The sequence below is a fragment of the Lemur catta genome, chromosome 2 (assembly GCF_020740605.2).
Source record: "Lemur catta isolate mLemCat1 chromosome 2, mLemCat1.pri, whole genome shotgun sequence".
Lineage (NCBI taxonomy): Eukaryota > Metazoa > Chordata > Mammalia > Primates > Lemuridae > Lemur > Lemur catta.
In genome coordinates, this window is record NC_059129.1 from 119009461 (window position 1) to 119027284 (window position 17824).

Genomic DNA, 17824 nt, shown 5'->3' on the forward strand with positions numbered 1-17824 from the left:
AGAATCAGCTCTTGTTGGAAAGTCAGTGAGCCAGCTCTCCAGGATGAGTCAGGGCTTGTGTGATCAGATCTTTACTTGTTTCAAAGGCTTCTTAACAGTGACAATATAGACTTGTTACACTTATATGACCCTGGAAAGCATCCAAAATGATTGGCCTGTCCCTTTCTGACACATATCTGTTGGCAATAAATGTGCACACTTTCTACTGATAGTAAATTTAAAATGAGTCCAAATAATGAATGAATGCCCTACAGATTAACATTTGCAAAATTAAGTTCTACTACCTTAACAATTTACAGAGAAACATTACCCTATTTTGCCAAGGTAAAATAAGCAAGCTTAAAAAAATAATGCAGCTGGGCATGGTGGCTCATGGCTGTAATCCCAGCACTTTGAGAGGCCAAGGCAGGAGGGTCACTTGAGCGCAGGAGCTTGAAACCAGCCTGAGCAACACAGCATTACAAAAAATTTAAAAATTAGCTGGGCATGGTGGTACAAGCCTACAGTCCCAGCTAGTCAGGAAGCTGAGGCAGGAGATCACTTGAGCCCAGGAATCCGAGCCTGCAATGAGCTATGATCTTGCCACTGTACTCCAGCCTGGGTGACAAAGTGAGACCCATCTCAAAAATAAATAAATAAAAGGATAGTGCTGTTGTTTTCACCCAGGTGTACATATTTACAGATAAAAAACTAGAAATGTTCAACCAATATGTTAACGGTAGTTATTCCTGACACGTGAGCAGGAAATTTTGCTTTACATTTTTCTGTTACCACGTTTTCTGCACTGAACATGTGTTGTTAGTGTAAATTTTAAACTTTAAATAATGTCCATTAACACAAAAAATGTAGAATTTTCTCCCTTTATTTCCATATTCCTGCTTAGCAATTTTAAAGGCAGTACAAAGCAGGATGACTAGGTCCCAGAAAAATTATAATAAACTGGTACTGTGCCATGGGGTATAGATTTACCTAAAACACAGAGGTACATTCATACAATTCCTCTTCGAGCTTGGCACTATGTACAAGAAATCACTGGACTCTAAGAAGCTTTCAGACACTGCTACATCAGAGGACTTTTTTTTATAGTTAGATTTTAACTGGATTTAAAAGAATGAAAGGAATTTCCTGGATTTTATCACAGCAATTTCCCAACAGATTTTTACCCCAACTTCTTAATACAAAGATTAAAGCCACTTAGCAAATTAGAGTGTATACTTGCCACTTAAAATGCTATTAAGAACATGTAAATTAAGAGGTCTTTTAAAAGCAACACACATCAACCAGTTCCTGCTCAGAAGAGGTTGTTTTAACAGTTTCCTATGAAGTTAGTCAAAAAGCATCAGCCATCTGAGGTCACATCTACGTGCAGGAGGGATCTACTTTCAGACCACACAGGGTTATGACGGGATCAGGGAACACATATCTACGTTAGATCCAGAAAGAACCTTTCTTTGTTTTGTTATCATATAACAAGTATTACTGTCAAATATTCTCTACAACTTCATTAAAATATCAAGCACAATACACGCACAATTTAACACAGCACAAGGAGGACAGGGACATATTTTTCAGAACTGCAAAATGGCATCTGTAGAATGTCTCAAAGGAGTGACAAAGGCACTTCTTTAGCCCTAACAAAGAGAACAATGTTTCCCCTAAGACACTACAGGACTATTGCATTTCAGAGGGAGGGGGGAAAGGCAGTGAAAATTAACACAAAACAGAACTAAACATGTAGAATGACAGTCTGTAGAGAAGAATTAAAAGAAACTATTGAGGACACAAGTTTCACTCATTATAGTACATAAAAGCAAGAGTGCTTAATGCTTTTAAAATTTGAGTAATTTCAAATGTTAAATTTGCAAAATATATAACTAAAATAGAAAAATAAAATTACTTTATCAAGTAAATTTTTTAGATTCATAAATATTGCATTTTTATAATTCCTGTTGTCTAAAAGGTAGCTTATAAACAAGCTATGCCAGCATTATGCTAAGCAATCTGCCTATATCATTTCATTTAATTTCTCATGATCACTCTATAAAAAATGTACTATGATTGGTTCCATTTTACAGGTGAAGAAACTGAGGCTTACAGATAAAAATAACTCAGCATCAGGCAGATCTGAGTTTCAATTCCACCCCCTTTAACTTACCAGCAATGAGACTTTCACTTCCTTTCCAAGATACTTTTCCTTTGAATTCCAAGACTATCAACATCAAATGATGTTCACATGCATTAAGAACAATTTTTTTTTTGAGACAGGGTCTCACTCTGTTGCCAGGGGCTAGAGTATGCAGTTGTATCATCATAGCTTACTGCAACTTCAAACTCCTGGGCTCAAGATATCTTCTTGCCTCAGCCTCCCTAGTAGCTGGGACTATAGGCACACACCACCATGCCTGGCTAATTTTTCTTTCTTTCTTTTTATTGTAGAGATAGGGTCTCACTGTGTTGCCTAGGCTGCTCTCACACTCCTGGCCTCAAGTGGTCTTCCACACCCAGCCTAGGACAAGCTATTTTTAAAAATGGGACAAGAACTTTCCTAAAACTGCAGACAAAACTGGAACCACTTGCTTATAATAAGTTGGAGGTGAAGGGGAAATTAGGGTATACCCACTCAACCAAGATACATTTTTGAAACACTGTTAAGAGAGCAACCCTAAGAAATGCCTTAGGAAAAAACAAAGAGAAGCAATGCCAGAGCCAGGATTAATACAAACTAAATATCTCAACATACTGGATGGAGAAAGATCATAATCAGCACCTTAAGCTGATTATTCCTCACTTTATATGAAGTATATGTGCTTAGCTACCTTCAGTGGATGGTACCCTAAAAAATAATTTGATGACTTTTGTGTTGTGAAAAAAACTTTTTAGTTACAAACAGTAGACTCTGATTAAAGGAAATAAGCCCAACGAGTAAGGTTTTCTCCCTATGACTATTTCTCATAAATTATTTGTCAGCCCTACTTTGAATCCCACCAGGATACTGTTACCCAACTGATCTTCCTAAACTCCAGTTCTGATCACATCATTCCAGTTTGGAAAACCTCAGTGATTCCACTGACTGACCACAGAAAGCACACCCCAATTCTTCCAACTGCAATGCAGAGTCCTCCAGGAGCTGGCTGACCCTCCCTTTTAGCCTTTCTGCTCAGTTCTGCCCAGGACGAATGCTATCGTTCTGTGGGGTAAGCCTCTCAGTCTCCAGGCTTGCTCCTCGGGCCTCTTCTCAAAAGACAGCCACCCAACTAGAATGCTGGTCATCACCAGCATCATCGAGGAAAGTCCAGCCACAAGGCTACGACCTTGCCAACCCGGCTCCATGCTGCCCTTCCCTCCTCTGGATCCCACAGTGTCCCCTGCTTCCCTCTTTCTGAGCTCAGCACTGGTCTCCACTATAGGTTCTATGTACCCACTTTATCCACTCCTAAACAAGCCCGTCTTACTCTGTGTCCTCCGCAGCAACCAACACACCCTTTGCACAAAGTTCTGCTTAGTATATTTTGGGTAAAAAGAAAGGAGACAAAAAGAAGAAAAATACAGCACACCTATGTTTTCAAACGCTTATGATTCTAAGCATCATAATCTTATTTTTCTATTATCCAAAATAATCATCTTAATGATTCAATAATGTTATTATAAATATTAAGTTAAACAGCACTCTAACGGAACAAATACTATTTTGGCACATTTATGATAAACCTCATGTCATCTTTTAAGATTCACATTAAGAAAATGTGAAGAACATGGGATTTACTATCTTCATCCTGCATAATTGCTTCTCATGCATTAAGACTGGCCCGATGGGTCACTATCTTCAAAAAGGTATTAAATTCTGAGAAAAGTAAGAAGAAACTAGAAATGGCTCTGAAATAAGTCCTAAAATAATATATTTTAGGGTGTACAATCCTCCTGAACCATATTAATTTCAGATCTGCGAGGGACTCAAAAAAATTAACTCAGTCAACCCTTTATTTTATAGATATTAGAGAATCTAAGGAATTTTAAACTGAGTTAAATGACTGAGAGATCAGTTTCGTAGACTATCCTGAGAAAAGGCAGAAACCTAACCTCCTGGCAAAGGCTGTCTTGCCAGGTATTTCTCATTTGCATTAACACGTTAAATCATCTAGGTGCTGAGCTCAAATCAGCCAGGTGATGAGCTCATGTTTCTGAATGAATTTGTCCCTGAGCATTTTCTCAAATGGAGTTCATTTTCCCCAAACATACTTTCCTCTTGTTATCTTCTTTTCCCCGTGCACCTCACACTGTTGAACTTCCAATTTCTTATAGAGGTAAACACAGTATAAATACGTGGAACACTAGCTATTTTTTTCTTAATTACAGACATTACTATAATCTCTCATCTGTGCATAACATTTATGAGACCGGGTTAGGGAGGATCCTTTTACTGCTCAAATTGGTACTGAAATCACAGCAGAAAACAGGGAGAAGGAATGGCTGGAAAACTAAAGGGAAAGCAGCAGCTGTAGCTCTCATAACTGAGGCATGAGATAAGAAATCCACTGTTATTTCATTCCTTTGGAACCCCTCAAATATAATTTGTAACAGTTACACAGAACTTTTAGGATATCTCTAAGTAAAATACAAGCTTGACTTCCAGGAAACCTGGCCAACCCAACTACCAAAAATCCAAATCTACCACATCTCAACCAGCACGCAGCTGGTTCCTCACTGGCCATCAGCATCTATTTATGTGTGCAGCATAATGGTACCCCGTGGGACAGAATTCAGAGATATTCATTCCATTCTAGGAGAATGATACAGTATAAATAACAGAAATACCACTACCCTGCATGCTGTCAAAACAGAACATCCCAAGAAAAACACCAACTCACATTTATCAGTAATGGATTCGCTAGGTAATCATAGATCTCCTCAGAACTCACACTTGCAGCCCGGGCCTGTGATCACTGCCACCACCTTGCTCACTGGCACGGCACAATCCAAGGACGCCTGGATTAGGATAAACGCCTTAAGTAGCAGTGCTGACACAATTCAGCGATAGCGCTTAAGTCAGAGGTGGCCCAGCCCTGGGTCAGGAAATAATGCGACTGATACTAGAACCCAAAGGTAAACATAAATACCTTTAGGAGGCATAGTTCCTGTTCCAATTGTGAAATTAATTTCCAAGTTACTTTAACTTTTTTGCAGAGCCAAACAGAAACAGAAAGCAAATAATTCCAAATGCTCTGGAGAGTGTGCAGATCCTTTATTACTTAAATGTAATTAATAATAAACAGACTACTCAAGAGAAATGAAATCACACTCTAGTAACAAAAGAAACTTTACATTACAACCATATACTTCTCTTTTTTAAGGGAAAAGAGCATATGTGTGTGTACACTCATATCACACAAGTGGTGTGGCTGCTTTCCCGTGCAGCTCATGGAATTGGTCACATCTTCGATGTCCCGACACACTTGGGGGATGGGGAAAGCATCAAAGCCTACTCTGAGACAAGCAGCTTAGAAAGAGAAAGGAAAGAAAGCAAGCAATCAAAACGCAGATTCTTTACATTATACTGAACAAACTTTTGGGTATAACACTAGAGAACAAGTTAAATACAGTATTATAAGAAGCACAGAGAGCTGCCAGAAAAAAAAATAGAATTCTTTTTAATTCTGTTTCTTCCTACGCTATCTAGCCACTCAGGCCAGTTTCCGTCATATTTCTCCAACACTTAAGCTGTCATCTCTAAGTGGAGTTTACCCACCCACCCCAATCATTTGAAAACCTTCTGGAAAAGAATCAAAAGTATAATCAACTTTGCGCCAAATGACCATTCAGATTTAGTCCCCACCCTAATATTTGGCTATTTATCCTGCTTACTTCTCAAACTCTTTCCATTCTTTCTTCCTTCCTTATTTCCCTACCTACAAATAGATTCTAGCAAATAAGTTACTTCCTTTCTTCCCTACTCCCTAACTCCTTAAATTTTCAACACCAGATTTCTCTATTCCTCCTACCGGAGCTTCAATTCTTCCCTCAAAATAAAGAAAGCCAAAAAATATACAAAATTGTCAGTAAGTCTCCAAGATGCAGAATTTAATATTCTAAAGAATTCTGTGGAGGAATTTTTCCAAGTAAAACAAAAACTAATGGTTCTCCATCACTTATTTTTCAGACATTCCTCCCCATCTCAACAAAGTCACCTCAGCTGTCACACAGTTTCTTCCAGATTTAGCCTAAGGTCAAACACAAATGAGGGTGAGTCTGAGGCCATAATGACTGCCTCAAATAGGACATCTAACTGCCTGTTGACCAAAATGAAAAGTGTGTAAATCATGACCTATTTAGTCTACAGAAGTGTTCCTTAGATCATCAGCACAGCTATAAACTCAGAGAGAAGAGACCATGTTCTCTAGCCTCAAATGCATTCAGAACATTTTTAATAAGTCATAGCAATAATACTGTGAACCTACAAGGTCCCCTGCTCGTACTATGGAGTCGAAGGAAAGTGGAGGGGAGAGAGAAGAAGGAGGACAGGGAATGGCAAGACAACATCCTTGTTCTTGAGGAGCTGATAACCTAGACTGCTAGCAAAGACAACCTCGTGAAAAGTTAACATTAATAAACAAGTCCAATTTCAAGACAACAGTAGAATAAATGCCCTGAGACTGTGTATGAGCAACTGCCAAAGGAATGATACAGCTAAGAATTCCTATAGGAATTCAGCAAAATAAGGCAAATACCTTCCTGAGTAAAAGAAATTTGGCATATGAGATAATTACTTTAGCAAAACCATTTAAAAAGCTATTAAAAGATTTATTGGTTTTCATATAGCAGAAGAGAAAGCCTTCGCATATGCTTATGCTAAATATATTAATAAAACATATGTTTTTAACCTCTACTCCTCCTTTCAGGTTCACATCAAATAACCCTAAAATGGCAACAATCCAGCCACATTGTAATGGTTTTCAAACTTCTCCCAATCACTTGGGCCAAATTAACTAAACAGCTGTCTTTGGGTGGTCTTGATTTTTTCCTTTTTTTTCTTCAAAGTTACAATTAGATGGATATAACTCTCTGGGTCAATGATCTTTAAGCTATCCTAGAGGAAAACAATACTTCACAAATTCTCCCAAGTAAATAAAATAAAATAGACAGAATGGTACAGTCAAAAGTGTTGTGGAATAGGTGAAACCAATTCTACTTGCAACTGTGAAAGTAACAGTAATTGTAAGCAAGTCAATTTTCTTCATTTTACTAAATTTCCTCACCTGCAAAATTAAAGGTTGGGGGATTAATTTTCTCTTAAAGTATCTTTGTTCTAAAATTCTACATTTAAAAAAAATAATGTGTCAACACAAATAATGTTGAGTGAAAAAGACATCAAAACTGAACATAATGAGTCCCACTTTGTGAAATGTACACAAATATGCGTTTGCTTAAGTATTTATTCCAAAAGCTGTGAACGTAGAGTACGGAGATAAAAACAACATAATATTAACAGTGATTCTATCTGAAGGTGGGAATGAGGCCATCTTTTATTATTTATGCTTCGCTCTATTCCAAATTCTAGTCAATAAGCATATAAAATTATCATGAAAAAGATCCAATCCTTTAAATCCAAGCTTCACATTTTGAATCAGAGCTCTTTGCTCTCTACAAAACACACTGCAAATCAGAGTTCTCTTACACTGTAGGCCCAGTCTTACTGGGGGCAAAATAAAGGGAGGGAAACCCTCAACTTTGTTTTTCCACAGCTACTTTTCTCATCTAGTCTGAAATCGCCTCCTTCCGCCCCACCTCTCCTCACAAAGATCTCTCGGGAGTGACTGAACGCAAGTAACCCAAAACTGGAATTTCTGGGACTGGGTGGTTTTCAAAAATCATTGCATTGTCATCTCCCTACCTCTCCACACAGGACCAGAATTGGATTTCACAGTTATTTTCCCAAGAAATTCTCACAGTGGTACTTAATTGTCTTTCTTTTTTTCTGTTTTCTTCTTCTTCTTCTTTTTTTTTTTTTTAAAGCATGGGCAGGCTATATCGGAAAAAGAGGAAAATAATCTGGCACCTGCGGAGGTGATGTCATTACCAGCCATGGCTCTGAACTGTCCCTGGAATGCAGCTTGCAGCTTGAATCTCTGAGCCCACCCAATGCTGTTTAATATAAAACACAGTTATACTTGACTGTGTCCTCCTTAGGAAGCGCTGTACTTGCAACTTTTCAGCTTTAAACTTTTTGTGGAACATAGCATCAAATACTGTCAGGACCATCCTTAGAAGACCAGGCTTTAGCAGCTCTAAACCTTTATTTAATATCTGGCAGGCCAGACAAGGACTAATTCTACATGCCTATCTATAGACAATCTCTGACTCATGATAGGCTATATTCCAAAAGGATGATTTTGAGTCACTGGCTTGAAAAAAGAACTATACATAACTCCCCAACACCAGATGGAGCGAGGACTTGATTGGGGAAGGGGTGGGCACAGTGGAGGAGTGAGACAGGGACGACAAAAGTGATGCTGGGGATAGAAGCTTCCACCCTCAATCTGTACAATGAGGCTAAGGGAATCTGAAGCAATGCAAAAAATATTATAGAATGAGGGTTTCTTGGCATAAAATAAACAATAAATGTTAGCTACTGTTATTATTCCACCCCCCAAAAAACAGTCATTAAAGGGAGTATTAACTTCTAAGCCTACTACAGAGGGTCAATAATCTATAACACACCTGAAAGTAGTTGAAAACCACAAATTTTAACATTTCTAAGGAAAACATGCAATAAAGAGTTCCAACTAGAACACAGAGTAACGCATGCCACCTCCCATTCGTGCTAGACGGTGTAATGAAGAACCGCTACCCCCATCGTTCCTCTAGCAAGGAGCCCACCCAGAGATGGGGTACCTGACAAGCAGATAGGAGTGTGAGTTTTAAGAGCCCACCCGGAGAAACCTAAGCCTCTGCCCAAATTCCCCAACTCCCCACTGCGAAAGTCCCTGGTCACGTCCCTCTCCCCTTTTTAAGAGCGGCAGAATATAGCCTGCTGCTCCCCACTGCCAGTGCCTGTCCAGTGTGGCCCCACAAAGGGAAATGAGACTCTCCACTGCCCAAGTTCAGTCTAGAAAGCAACACGGGCTTTGCAACTTCCTATCAGCACCCTACACTAAGTCATAACAATGAGGAGATGGATGAGAAAATCTTCAATATGTTTGTTTTTACTTACATCCTAAAGGCAAAGGCAAAAATCACACTCAGATGCCAATACTAACATTTTTTTCTTATTTTAGAAAAAGTAGTCAAGACAACAGAAGAAGGAAGAGGCTGCAGCTCCTATCTCGAAATTCTCAAGACTGCTTACTTGATCTTCCATGGGGCTTTGTTACTCTCACAACCCTCTAAAAATTACTCAATTTTCAACTACCTGCTGCTGGTGATGTGTTTTGTAGGCAACCCATAACTAAGGCCCAGAAAGCTCTCTATGACCCAAAGCAGATCAAAAGTCCCCTCTCCTCACCGCCCACCTTTCACAGACTCACAGGATCTTTGAGATGCCCTAGACCCTGGCATTTTTTCTAATCTACTTCCCTTGGTCTGACAGACAATGCAGCTGGGGAGACCCATGTTGGACCAGAAGCTCAACCAGTATCTGGGCCACACTGTTCACTACCCCACAATGCTTAGGGTCTTGGGGGGTGGGCGGGACCTGAATCCCAAACCTTCAACATGCATAATGCATTCCAAATCTAAACAGTTTTTACTTACTACCCATACTCCTCCTCCTTTCTGTAAGGCAGAGAGCAGAGGACTGTGTGTGTTTGTGTGTGTTCTATTTAAAAAGCAAATTTCCAGTGATCCTGTTCTTCTCACTGTCTCAGTTTCCCATTCCCACGGTCACACCCCAAGCACTGGCTTTCCATTTTCTCCAACTGTGATCCAGAGGAAACTATTTACATCCCAACCCACTTCACAGAATATACAGTAAACACACCCAGTTTTAATGGAAACAGTTTCCAAATGACTATGTGTGATCCACTCTGTCCAAGACTAAAGCCTAAGCTTGGGCAGTTTGTGCTAAATCCAGCCCCGACCCTTCCACTCACCCAGCCTTCTCCCTGCGAGCAGAACACCTCAGCCAGAAAAAGAGACACCTCCCTTCCCCTTTTTCTTTCCTCTCCCAAAAGGGAAGCCTTTTTTTTTTTAATTTGCAGAGAAGTTTTCTACAGGCTTGATGAGGCCCTGACTCTCATGTTGTTTATTTCATTTTTTTAAATGCCCTCTAAAATGATTTCTTGAAAAATGCTAACCTAGACTTATAACCCTATAATTATCTCAATTTCATGCATCCCAACTTCTGAGTATCTTGCATCTTTGCAGCTCAATCCCTCTTGAACCCCAACTCCAACAATTCTTTCACCCTAAGGCCCCTGTGCCACTATCACTTTCCTACTGCCCCAGTCTTCATTCCCCTCCTTAAGCAAATTGGATTCCAGGGGCCACCATCATACCCTAATTCCCTTGCCCCTCTCTCCCTCCAGTACACTCATCCTCTTCTTTATGCTTGCATCTATCTCTAGCCTTACTTCAGACTTGCACCCAAGCAGCCAAACAAAAATAATCATGATAACTTTTCTCAATTTAAATTCATAGCCACAAAATTTAAATGGATCCTTGCTGATCCCCAGAAATCCTACAAGAGTTCCCTAGTCAACCCACACTCCCACTCTTCTGGACATCAACTTCACACCTGCACATAAAGCAAAAAAATTACAGACTCAAAAAAACTAACACTATAAATTGGATGTTCCTATGTTCTCAGGCACAATCCAACTACAGCTATCCTCCAATAGGAAAAATCTTAATATTCTGTCTAACAAACTCTATGTTACAAAAAAGAAAAGATACTAGCCATTCAGGAAAAAAGAAAATCTGCCCCAGTACGAGGCCAAGTTCCAATATTGACATACCATTAAAGAAAGAATATTTACTCTCGAAAAGTACTCTTGTTTTCTCCCCTTTTACGAAAATATTTGGTAATATTCTCTTAATTCTCTTACCAAAGTAAACCATATATAAATATGTCCTGCCTCTCTAATCACTGACAGGATAACAGTTTATTGTCCAAATACAATTTGTTCAACCATGCAAATACCTGTGCAATCAGGCATGTTCAAGTTGCAAGGGACAAGTCCAATGGCATAGCCAAAAGTGCTAAGTACCGGTGCCCTGCTAGTTGGCCGTTTGCTGAAAGAAACAGCTATTCCCACAATTATCTCTAGATTGAAACCAAGTGTCTAATAAATGCTTTTGTGTAATTTAACATAAAAACAGAACATGCACATTATAGAGTTGCTATTTATTCGAACCAAGCCACTAATGGTGACAGCAATTCATGTAAGAGAAGAAACCCCAGAGTAAAGTGGAGTTATGTCTCTTCAAATTCAAGGGCCAATAGAATTGAAGGCTAAGGACGGATATCAGCCCGAAGAAGCCTAGCCCAGAATTCCAGGTGCCACAAGAGTGCTGCCATCGGGCAATCACTGCAGGACTTCAAGGGCCATTTCTCACAATTTGAAACCCAGTTCTTCCTGATAGGCATAAAGAAAAAATAAATGGATGAATATATAAAACAGTTTTTTAAAGAACTCAGTAGGGTAGTCTAAATTTAAACCCATATGCCAACAAATAGGCAGATCATACTCAAGAACATGCCAAAGCTACCAGCCCTTCAGAGCGGGAAGATACTTAGAGGAACCTCAGACAAACCACATGCTAGCCTGCTAGCCTTCTAGCCTCACTCATCCAGACCTCCAGCATCAAAAAAGAAGATGCACAGCAAACCACACCAGTATGATCATGCTAACATAACAATTCTTATCTTCACTGACAGGCTCCTTCCTCAGCACCCTGTCTTTCAGTCATCCTAGTAACCATTTTCCGTCATTCAGTTTTAAGACTGCTAAGGTGTTTGCATCTCCTTCTCCTCCACCATTCATTTGCTCAAAATTTAGGGACTGGATACTATGTACTCAGCACTGTGCTAGGACATCATAGCCTTAAAATGGACACAGGGAGTAAGCCCGTGACCACAATCCATTCTGAGAAATATCTGCATAAAGCAATATGCAAAACAGTGTAGGAGTAGAAGATGGAGTAGGGTAAAACTGGAGCCATTCGTGAAGGATGGAGGGAACAAAGAAAGGAAGTACAGACTCCTAAGTTCCTGCAAAGGCATCAAGTAGGAAAGGAAAGACCACTACAAGCTGCTCCTTTCAACTTTTTGTATTTAATCAAAATCACAAAGTTTAGGCCCAAGAACTCCTGAGGTAATAAAAGATAAAACTCAATCAATTTCTCTATTAACAAGGTAGGTATTTTATAGATATTGGACTCAGAGGTCTCTTGTTAAGGTTTTCTAAAAATTCTATTTATCTATTGTATTTCAATTTTCAGTTTACAAAGCTAATCAACCTTATCTATAGATACGTAGAGACACATGTTCGTCAATCACAACTGCATTCTCTGGTACTCAATATAATTCTGGGAGGCACACTAGGACCTTCGTCAAAACTGAGTTAAATGAAATTTATCTTCGATGGGTATCCTTTTCATTCTTTGGCTTTTCTCCCACCCCAAGCCAAGGTAGTTCATTCTGAACAGGGAGTCAACCATTATGGCTAACAGAATGTATATAATAGTTTAATGTGACCTCCCCTAAGTCAGAATTGGGGATGGGATGAAGGTAGGAAGGAAGTGAAAGATAGAATCCAGTGTAAGGTCAACATGTGTTATTTAGCTTAGGGCTGGGAGAACAAACAGAGGGATATCCTCTTCCGCCATCTCTAGAAGCGAGAATAAAAACTTGCCCAGTTACCATTGAGTTGTTTTGTTAGCTAGCTCAGGGTTTCTCAGCCTCTACACTACTGACATTCTGCTTTGTGGAGTCGTCCTGCGAACTGTGGGAAGTTTAGCAGCATCGCTGGCTGCTACCACTAGTAGCACGCCCTTAAGTCATGACAATCAAAAATGCCTCCAGACATTGCCAAATGTCCCTTAGGGAAAAAGCATCACTCAGCCACCTCTACCCGGGTTTAACACCACTGTGCTAAATGATGAACATCAGACTAATTAAATATACAATGAAGAAGAAACTGATGTTGATGAATAGGGCAAAATATTAAGATAAGAAAAAGCTTATACCTTAACCATCTATTGCCTGCATTTTAATGAAAAGCTAATAGATATCTCCAACGGAAGAGAAAAATCAAATTAAGGCCAACAAAGTAAAACAAAGTTTAGATCATTTAAGTAACAATGTCATTGTGTTTATATGGTGGTAACTGCTAATTCAGATCACAAAATTATATTAAATAATTAAGTACACATATACTCATGTATGGTGGGAAGCTTCAATTTAAGAAAGAGCTTAGGCTGGGCATGGTGGCTGATACCTATCATCCTAGCACTTTGGGAGGCCAAGGGGGCAGAGACGGATTGCTTGAGGCCAGTAGTCCATGACCAGCCTGGGCAATAATGAGCCCTCGTCTTCACAAAAAATAAAAAAAGTTGCCAGGCATGGTGGCACGCACCTGTTGTCCCATCTACTAAGGGGGCTCAGGCAGGAGGATCTCCTAAACTCAGAAGTTTGTAGTTGCAGTGAGCTATGATGACGCCACTGCACTCTAGCCTGGGCAATACAGCAAGACCCTATCTAGAAAGAAAGAAAGGAAAGGAAAGAAAGCCTGGTGAAAACAGTAAAACTAAGCCAAACCAAGTCTATCTTCACTCCACATCTAAGCCCATTCTACAAGAATAATCTTTTACAGATTTTTAGCCTACAAAATGAATAAATACATGGAAAACTTTTTTGAAATAATTAGGAATACACAAATAGGACTCTAGCTCCTGTCTCCAATCACCTTCTAAGCTACATGACATTTACCCTCTCTAAACTATTTCCCTTGTCCAGAGAAGTAAACGATATAACCAACGTAAGGACATCCGCATGGTGCCTGGCACACTCTAAGTACTAATAAATGGCAATTACCAGTAGTTACACATAGTATTTTATAAACACACTTTGAATACAAAACGGAACACACTGCCCAAGTGAACTAAGAAGAAAACACATTTCTAATCAGTTAAAAAACAAATCGACAAAACCCATTTCTGTAACTTAGATGTCAAAATTTACCTTCATTCTTAAGACGGGAAGAAAAAAAAATGAATTACTACACAAGCACATGGCTATAACAAAAGCAAAATATAAATGCTACCTTTAAGTACATTATTTCCCCACTTGTGCTAACTCCAAATATATTTCTCCAAACTTTTATCCAAATCAGCTAAAACACCATTTTAAGCAGTCGATATTAACAATTCACTTTTTAAAAGAAATGTTCTACAAAGCCTAATACTCAAGTAGAGAGAAAAATAGAACACTTTCTCACACATACCCAGAGCCAGTTTGGAGTTGCTGTTTTTGCCTCACAGAAGTTGTTTTCTAGCCACAAGCTACTACAAATTGTTCAGACCTTTTGGCAGCAATACAGGAAAACTGCCCTTTTCACCCGTTCTCCCACAAAAACGTAGTCAATTTCTAGGCAAACCCATCTCTCAAGGCTACTTGCTTTACAGAGCCAAATGCACATAATTTTTCATTTAGCAGTAAGAACCCCAAATATTTTGCATTTTTGTGGGAAGAAAACTAAAAGCAAGTCACCAAAGACATATAGGCAAAGTTCTTCATTAAATGAGCTCATAAAGTGTGCTACATCAACATTTGAAATTTATAGGACATTTGGAATCACAGCTGTTTCTGTTTTATCCAAATCGTCAAGGATGCAATAGGCAACACGTGAAGCCATTTCCTGACGCTTAATTGTCCTTGGCTTCCCACTATTCTCAAATCCGAGCTAAGTTTCAAATAAGTAGTTAAAATAGGTGTAATTAAAAAAAAACCCACAGGCAACCCACTCACTCACGACATCTTTCATTTGAATCTAGCGTTTTTCTACGATCTTGTGGATCACATAAACGCATTTGTGCCAGTCACAAAGATGAAGCTGAAGTTCTGTTTTTTATTCAACTACACAAAATCAACCCACATTTTTCTCCTCTGATTATTTAAGGGAAGGTGAGGGCAGGAGGTGGTAAATTACTCAACAGCTGTAACATATTTAATTTCTAAAAATAAAGCCAATACTGCCTTTTAAACACAAAATTAAAGAGGATCCTTTGGAAACCAGGAATTCCTTTGTATACCATTTGGCTTAAAATTTCAAAGACTGGTCATTTATTTAAAAAACAAAAAAGCCCAAATGGTAAAAAGGCATCTACAGTCACTCACAAAATGAAGCTGGATACTACCCTGCCCTGGTTGAGCTGAATGCCAAAATCCAATCTGTGAACCAAGCTCACAATTCAGAGATTAAAAAAAAAAAATCAACCCAGTATTTTCCCGGGAACATTTCTGTCTCCAAAAATGACTTGAACCACAAACAAGTTCCAAAAATGACGCAAAAGCAACTTCTCCAAAAGAGCACGTACGATATCAGAAACTGTCCAAAAACCACATACACAAAAATGATAAGCAAAGGAACCTCGATTCAATTACACAAGACCCACTACACTTTGATATAATGGAAGATAATCAAAAGAATATTTTTCAGTCAGAGTCCAATATAAACACTAATTTAAAATATGCTCAAGTTCAGAACTCCTTTTCAAAGGTACACTTTGAATTATTCCAACAAAATAAATCCTATGGATTATACAAGGAAGAAATCTGGAAGACAAACCAAGGAATTCAACTTAGAAATTGAAAGGAAAACGCTTGCATGTCTAGTCAGTACAGAGACCAGGCTTGCCTGTTGTCTAGGTACAAAAGGCACACCTTGGTATTTTAGGTAATTTTTCCAATTTAAATAGATAAACTACAAGCACTAATTGTTAACATGCTTTCATTCACTGCTTGCCTTAACTAAATGTTAGTAAACCAGACTATCTTTTATCTCTAAAATCAAAACAGAGTATCAAAGAGATTCCACATTATTGTTTATCAGCATCTTCAAAGTACATCTATAATTGTTAATATTAATGAGAAAGTGTGGAAAAGAGCAAGAAGAAATAGGCCTCTATGTTGGAGATTTACTCCTGTAGGTTTGAAAATAGCGTTGTGTGCTGTTCAACACTAGCATAAAATAGCCTGCAAGATAATCACCAAAAAAGCAAAAACACACATTTCTTGAGTTAATTGCCCACATCTTCACACAGCTTACTTTCAAATAGGTAAACGACAACAGAACAACTGGCCCAGGGTTATCCAGTGGTCTGGCAAAAGATGATAAAGCACTCAAGTTCACTGTTCAAACACAGGTTTTCTGGCCCATGTTAGGAAAACTTCAGCTTGGGAATGATTTACCTCAGAATTGAACTAAATGGGTCATTAAGGAATCTCTTTACTCCTGTTACATTTTTAAATTTTTCACATTAGAAAACCCATCTTAAAATAAAACTGAACTTTTTTTCCAAACAACAAAAGAGGTGAAAAATGTAGAATTGGTCACTGATTTCTGTTTGTTCTCATCCTACCTCTACCCCATATTCAATTAATATTTATTACACAGTTACTATATTAAAAAGCACACAGCTAACACTGAGGAGGGGTAAAAAGTGAGCAAGACAGAGAGATGTATTTATTACAAACTAGGTTATGTTTGCATCTGTATTCACACACAGTAAGTTGAGGGTGTTTTGTTTGCTTGTTTGTGTTGTTTTCAAGTATGTCCGTGTGGTTTACTTTATTATATATGGCAAGAGCACAGAAGGCCCTTCATGTACCTAAATGAAAAACTCTGACATTTGGCTTCAATAAAGCCAGCACTTTCTTGAAGATGGGTTCCAGCTATGAATTGTCTAGGTCTGTGTGCTGGAAAGGGTGAAAAGGGCAGTTTTCTGTGTTGCTGCCAATGTGCTGAACAATTCCCAGTAGCCTGTGGCTAGAGGACAACTTTCCTGAGAAGAAAACTGTTAACCTTCAAGAAGGCTTGGGGTACTTGTGCAAAACAATGTGATTTTTCTTCATTCACTCTTATTTTCTGTTATGCCTTTTCCAGAAGGAACAGGAATGGAATTTTAAAATAATTATGTTTTTAAATGATCTTGCTTGTGAAAAAATGTTTGAAAATAATGCTTAACAGTTTAATTGAAAACCAATTTCAACACACATCTAACTTTTGAGCATTAAATTCTTTCCAGTGTTCTCCATCCACAATTAATACAGTATTAATTTTGTTCAGATATTGCCTTCTGGGTAGCTCTTCCTGAATTCATCTTGCAAATATTTATTAAGTACTTAATAAGGAAACACACACACACACACACACACATTCCACCAGTCTGTTCACTGTGGAGAATACCAAAATGAATGAGAAAAATTCACAGTCCTTAAAAAACCAATGTAGAAACAGAAAGGGCAGAATTCTGAGACTGGAGGGGGTCACAGAATCTGTGTTTTTCATAAATTTACTGGATGATTCCTACACATACTAAGGTTTAAGAACTACTATAGTAACCAGAAAAAAAAAAGCCCAGGCAATAAATCAGTAAGTCATTATTTATTTAAAAAGACTCACCGTTGGATCTCTAAAATTAGAAAGCCACCATAGTTACATTTAAAATACCACTTGTTCTAAACACTTATCTGAACATGACTTTTTCAGGAATAAATCTGCTACATAAGTGAAGTATACCTAGACTTTAAACTGTGGGTTGGAAAAAAAACTATGAAAGAACTTAACTAGGAATCAGAAAAGATAAGTACAAGTATCTACTGCTGGTTAAT

General features: G+C 38.5%; 1 protein-coding gene across 9 annotated transcripts in view; it reads right to left on the reverse strand.

The window, feature by feature from the left end:
• Positions 1-17824, reverse strand: part of EPB41L2 (erythrocyte membrane protein band 4.1 like 2) — a 198700-nt gene that overhangs the window by 141254 nt on the left and 39622 nt on the right. The window contains exon 1 of one of the 9 annotated variants that reach the window (XM_045544351.1): positions 9745-9762. The exons of the other annotated variants lie outside the window; for them this stretch is intronic. The gene's annotated coding sequence lies outside the window, so the exon portion shown is untranslated. Of the gene's footprint in view, positions 1-9744; positions 9763-17824 lie in introns of those variants that run through there. 9 annotated transcript variants of the gene reach the window in all.